We start from the raw sequence: 6,568 nt of genomic DNA on the forward strand, positions 1-6,568 counted from the left end.
GAAAGTGACCCCCGAAGCCACAACTGGTCTTGCGTTATATACCCCTGCTAATGGGTAGCCCCACCAGTTACGAATTTCAGAACATATGAAAAAAGCTTCGAATACTCCAGAACGTTCCAGAACATTCACAACATTCGAGATTGTTCTGGAATGTTCGGCAATGATCTGGGATGTTCCGGGATGTTCCCGAAAATTCTGGAATCAGAACATTTCGGATCATTCTGGAACATTCCAGAACATTCTTGAATGTTGCGGAATGCTCTCGAATACTCTCGAATGTTCTGGAATGTTGTCGGATACTCTCGAATGTTTAGGAATGTTCTAAAAATTTCTAGTGATTAATATATTATCAATAACTAAGTCAATCCTCCAAACATCTTTAATACGTTCTTTCCTTTTCCTTTTAATTTTAGTTTGTCGTTTTTAAACACGTTAAAATAAAGTAATATTACCGTGGGTGCTTGAAATACGAGTATGTTGTTGCAACACGGCGTTAGTGGCCCGATGTTCACTGTCATGTTTCTTAATTAGAGAGCGCATTAAATAGTAAATCCCGACGGCCGCGTTACGTCTTGAACTATAAGACTCCTTGAGCAACCTCCGAAATTTTGTCGTGTAGTTCTGGCTGACCCCGTATACACAAGCTAGCAACCCTGCTGGCTCTACTCATATCATGGCCGCCCCACATTTTGAGATGCAACTTCTTACTTTAAATTAGTACTGGAGAAAATAATCGTCGCTGTGTAACTGGTGTGATCAGGAACGTCAAAAGTGGGGAGAAGTAAGTAAGCATTTCTCAGAAGCAATTTAGATAAATCACGGAAGACTTAAACCCACTTGACTGCTATTCGAATCCTGTGTGTCAGAGGCCATGCCTGCCTGCCAAATTAAAATTCGTAAAAATGCATTAGGAATACTCGAAGGAATGATTTCTCTTTTACCAGCTCGTTGTACACTATTACGAGCGTATTTACTTATTAACACTAACCTATTAGTGGTAATAGGCTGATTACACCTAGGTTGTCTGCCCTCAGTAACGTTGCTCCACCACATCTGAGACGACAGGCAGCAGTGATCTGTGGGTGGGATAAGATTAATAACTTGGGTCCTTCCCAAAGGCTGGCAACAGCCTTACCGCGGTGGATACGCCGGTTCCCGTCAGATAACCGAAGTTAAGCGCTGTCGGGCGTGGCCGACACTTGGATGGGTGACCATCCGGACCGCCATGTGCTGTTGCCATTTTTCGGGGTGTACTCAGCCTCGTGATGCCAATTAAGGAGCTACTCGACCGAATAGCAACGGCTCCGGTCAAAGAAAACCATCATAACGAGCGGGAGAGCGGTGTGCTGACCACACGCCCCTCCTATCTGCACCCTCAGCTGAGAATGACACGGCGGTCGGATGGTCCCTGTGGGCCACTTGTGGCCTGAAGACGGAGTGCCTACCCTTCCCAAAGGCTACCTGTCTAGGAAATTGTGCGCAGTTCACCCAGAATGCGCCTCAAGTCAAGAAAAACCATTCTGGGCAGCTCTTGATATCTAACCACTCAAAACTGAAGATGTGTGATAGGTGACACGTAAGAACAACACTGTTCGCAATACAAGTTCACAGTAACAACATCCATCGAAAATGTTCTCTCACTGTTGTCAGTTTACTACTTGGAATGCATTCTCATAAATAAAAGTATTGAAAGTCTACAGTACCTAACATACATCACTTCCCCGCTTAAATGTCTTTTAGCGACTCTCTAAATATATATTTATAAACATGTCTTTCTCCACCAGTTCGTAGGGATGTGAGGTCACAAAAAAGAAATAAATAGTGAATCAGAAAGGATTTTACAACTTTGGACTGATGTAGAAATTTGTTGAGACAACTTGCAGAAACAGTATATATGTCATTTTGCAGCAAACAACATCACGTTTCACATAAAAGTGTCAAGTATAATTTTGGTTCCATGTGACTACCATTTGTGATGCGGCAAACATCCCACGGGTAGTCAATTTCTTCCCACACTCATTGCAGATAATCAGGCGTAATTTGTGGCAGCGTAGACTCGATTCGATTTTTCAGGTCAGTTAAATTGTTTGGTAGGGGAGGAAAGTACACACGGTCTTTAATGGACCCGTAGAGAAAGAATTCCAGTGGTGTCAAGTCTGGTGAGTGAGATGGTTACGCACTGGCCATTCACGGCCGATCCATAGACCAAGGAAACGATTATCGAGGAAATCACGAACTTCCGTGAGGTAATGAGGTGGCGCCTCGTATTGCTGGTAGTAAACCATCCCATCTCGGTCATCTTTATCGATCTGTGAAATTAAAAAGTTTTCAAGCGTACAATACCAACGACAGTTTTCTCCATGAAGAAAAGCGGCCGTACACTTTCAATTTGCAAGGGGCGCAAAACACACTATCTTTGGTGTTGTAATGAATGTGTTTCAGGGTTGCATGTGGATTATCGCTGCACCGTATTCTACGTTTGTAGGGGTTCACGAAGGCACTGATATGAAATGTCGACTCATCGCTGAAGATTGTTGTGTTCAGGAATGTCTCGTCGTCCTCTAACCGATGCAACATTTACGCACAGAATTTCCCAGGAGGGACCTTATCTGCATCACGAACGTACTGCACCATTGTGAATCTCTAAGGTGTCAAGTGGCAACTTTTACACAGTACTCGCCAAACAGTCGTTTGTGGAAGGCCAGTCTCGTGAGACGCATGTCGCGTTGATTTTTGTGGGCTGCGAGCAAAGATCTCTCTTACCCGTCCGAAAAAATCATCAGCACACGGGCGGCCTGGTGATTTATCACGTCACAGTGAACAACCTGTCTCAACAAAGTTCTTGTACCAACAGTAAATTGCACGGCTGATTGAAAGTTCGTCAGCGAATTCGATGCGAAATTTACACCGAACATCTGTTGCAGAGTTCATTTCATGAAACCACAACACATAGGTAGCACGCTCCACACCACTTAAAGTAACTATTTTAACTGTGCACTTCGTTGCGCTCCTGTTGGCAGAATGCAATATGATGCACTACTTGAATAAAAATTTAAGTTATTTACTACAATGGCACACCTATCTATTCTATAAGTTATCTCAATAAATTTATATGTCATTCCAAAGTTTTAAGGTATATTTTTATTCACACTGCCTAAATACATACCTCACAGTAAACTTAATCCGCTTGGCTACCATTATTGTTAATATTAGTTTTAACTCAACATAATTTTCTTTGTGTATTAAATCAGTCGGAATGTATAATAATGTTGTAGTAACCATACTTGATTCCACTATTTTAACACAACTCGATCCGCCACATCAGCAAAAAAAAAAAAAAAAAAAAAATAATGTAATTTTTATGAAATTGAAAACTACTTCGAAATTATGTATTACACGTTTCATATTAACGGAATTTCTGTGCTGATTCCATAACTGAGATTCTCGTAGACTGTTATATTTCCAGAGTTACGAATAATCTAGTAAAATTATCCATATTTTATTAGTATTAATTCAGATGACTGGCTTACGTTTGTATGTGGAAAAGATGATCTTTTGTTCTCCAACATTAGTTGAACGAACGTAACTTCTGAAAAGCATTATTCAATTGAATCTTATATTGCACGACATCTGTCATAATTAAATCAGAATAAAATTTGGAATTAACCGGATAATCAGGTCCCCAATGATACCCACTATCCTGTTATGATTTTTTTCATTAGGTCTTCTGGCTGTTTGGTAAGGCCGCCACGAATTCCTCTCCTGTGCTAACCTGTTCATATCAGATCCGTAAAATACCATCTCTCCGTTGGTTATTCCATCTTTTTCTGATGACCACCTCCCTCAAGGCATTCCTTCCTGAATATCCGAGTGGGGTATTAATTCGGAATATTTTGCCAATGGAGATATTATCACACTTTTTAAATTACAGGCCACGTTTCCTGGGATAAACATTATGTAACTTTAATGCAGTGCTTTCTAATGCCTTCTACATTCTGATGCCACTGATAATTCCTGATTCTTCCACCTTTCAGGGGCAGTTTCCCATTCCAAGGGCAAGCAGTTGCTTTGAACCGCTGTCATGTCCTCCGACCTATTTGAGAAGGCCTTTGGCAGGATGAGGCCGACTTCTTATGCCGGAAGTCTTCGGGGACCATTGCTAATGATATTTATTGAAGTTTGAGCAGTGACGAGGTTCGAACGCGAGACCGAAGACGTTTTCATAACTAGTCATAGACGTTACACTTGAACAATGGGTGATTAACCTCTAGTTACAGATCGCCAGTTCACGGTAGCAATATATGGTGTGATAAATTAAACTGGTTTCAATATTCGAAATATGGATATCATACAGGAATCTTAAAATGCAATTTTAGAAAGACTGTATGGGATCTGTGGAATCAGCTAGCAGTCGGCAATGTTGTGCTGTTGTTATAAACATATTTTACGTGCAAAAAAAAAACATAATTTACATGACATCAATTTAGGTTAGAATAGTCTCTCGCTACATGTCCCAGACTACTTTGCTTCAATGATCGCTATTCCATAGTTAAATTAAATCTCAACCTGTCCTCTCAGTCTCCTATAATCACTCAATAAATATATTTTGCTGAAAAGGCATCTATAAATTACACACTTTATGGTTAACACCGGTTTTATTATGTCTTGAGTTTATGGAAATGTCCCCTACGTCGATCTAATGTCCACTCAGAGTACATGAAGATACATCATTCACATTTTTCATTGAAGTACGCCATTAATTGTGTTACTCTTTTCGGCCGCCGTAAAGAAAAACATACTGTTGCTTATTGCACAATGATAATCATTGAATAAATCATTGGACCCGTATTTGCGCCATCGTTCAAGCGGCATCGACTTATACTTGTTCACATGAGTTGACCCCTTAGACTAATTGCCTACGCACCTAGTCTGCAGGCACCAAAAGCTCACTCCATTCTCTAGCTGACGAGACATCCCCTTATCACCTGTGACCTTGGGTCCAGCATAGATGGGCAAGCGTAAGATACGACATATCTTAGATGTATCCTTAACTCATTGTTCATAAGAAAAAAGTCGCTACTAATATAATCTTTTGCAACTGATATTGTCATCCTGTTTGCAATACAACTGTAACAAAATCATTAACAAAAATGGACTACTCAAAGAGTGAATCCTGTACTTAAATTCTCCATGGACAATATTAATTTGGTCAACTGTACGTGAGCTCTCTGTGAAATAAGCTATTTATTTATTACTTACCCTGTAGGTTGTTCTACATCTATTTCTACATCTACATGGATACTCTGCAAATCACATTTATCCAATCTCGTATAGCGCGCGGAAAGAATGAACACCTATATCTTTCCGTACGAGGTCTGATTTCCCTTATTTTATCTTGGTGATCGTTCCTCCCTATGTAGGTCAGTGTCAAGAAAATATTTTCGCATTCGGAAGAGAAAGTTGGTGATTGGAATTTCGTGAGAAGGTTCCGTCGCAACGAAAAACGCCTTTCTTTTAATGATGTCCATCCCAAATCCTGTATCATTTCTGTGACACTCTCTCCCATAGTTCGCGATAATACAAAACTTGCTGCCTTTCTTCGAACTTTTTCGATGTACTCGGTCAGTCCTATCTGGTAAGCATCCCACACCGCGCAGCAGTATTCTAAAAGAGGTCGGACAAGCGTAGTGTAGGCAGTTTCCTTAGTAGACCTGTTACATTTTCTAAGTGTCCTGCCAATAGAACTCATTCTTTGGTAACCCTTCCCCAAGACATTTTCTATGTGTTCCTTCCAATTTAAGTTGTTCATAATTGTAATACCTAGGTATTTAGTTGAATTTATGGCTTTTAGATTAGAATGATTTATCGTGTAACCGAAGTTTGAGTTACTTTTAGCACTCATGTGGATGACCTCACACTTTTCGTTATTTAAGCTCAACTGATACTTTTCGCACCATTCAAATATCTTTTCTAAATCGTTTTGCGGTTTGTTTTGATCTTCTGATGACTTTATTAGTCGATAAACGACAGCGTTATCTGCAAACAACCGAAGACAGCTGCTGAGATTGTCTCCCAAATCGTTAAGATAGATAAGGAACAACAAAGGGCCCATAACACTACCTTGGGGAACGCCAGTAATCACTTCTGTTTTACTCGAGGACTTTCCGTCAGTCACTACGAACTGTGACCTCTGACAGGAAATCACAAATCCAGTCACATAACTGAGACGATATTCCTTAAGCACGCAATTTCACTACGAGCCGCATGTGTGGTACAGTGTCAAAAGCCGTCCGGAAATCCAGAAATACGGAATCGATCTGAAATCCCTTGTCAGTAGCACTCGACACTTAATGTCAATAAAGAGATAGTTGTGTTTCACAGGAACGATGTTTTCTAAACCCATGTTGACTGTTTGTCAGTAGACCGTTCTGAATTCATTGAAATTTTCAGTGCAAAGAAACAGCGTTTTATCTTGTGGTAGGAAAGTAAAATAGGTTATGAGAAGTGACATTTCATTCATTTATTGGTTAAATTAATGTTTATATTTTGTTTTATTTCTTTTTACTCC

General features: G+C 40.2%; 1 pseudogene; it reads left to right on the top strand.

Annotated features, from left to right (window-relative positions):
* Positions 1-1,121: 1,121 nt before the first annotated feature.
* On the top strand, positions 1,122-1,239 carry LOC124778085 (annotated as a pseudogene).
* Positions 1,240-6,568: the final 5,329 nt, after the last annotated feature.

Source organism: Schistocerca piceifrons, chromosome 2 (genome assembly GCF_021461385.2).
Source record: "Schistocerca piceifrons isolate TAMUIC-IGC-003096 chromosome 2, iqSchPice1.1, whole genome shotgun sequence".
Taxonomy (NCBI): Eukaryota; Metazoa; Arthropoda; class Insecta; order Orthoptera; family Acrididae; genus Schistocerca; species Schistocerca piceifrons.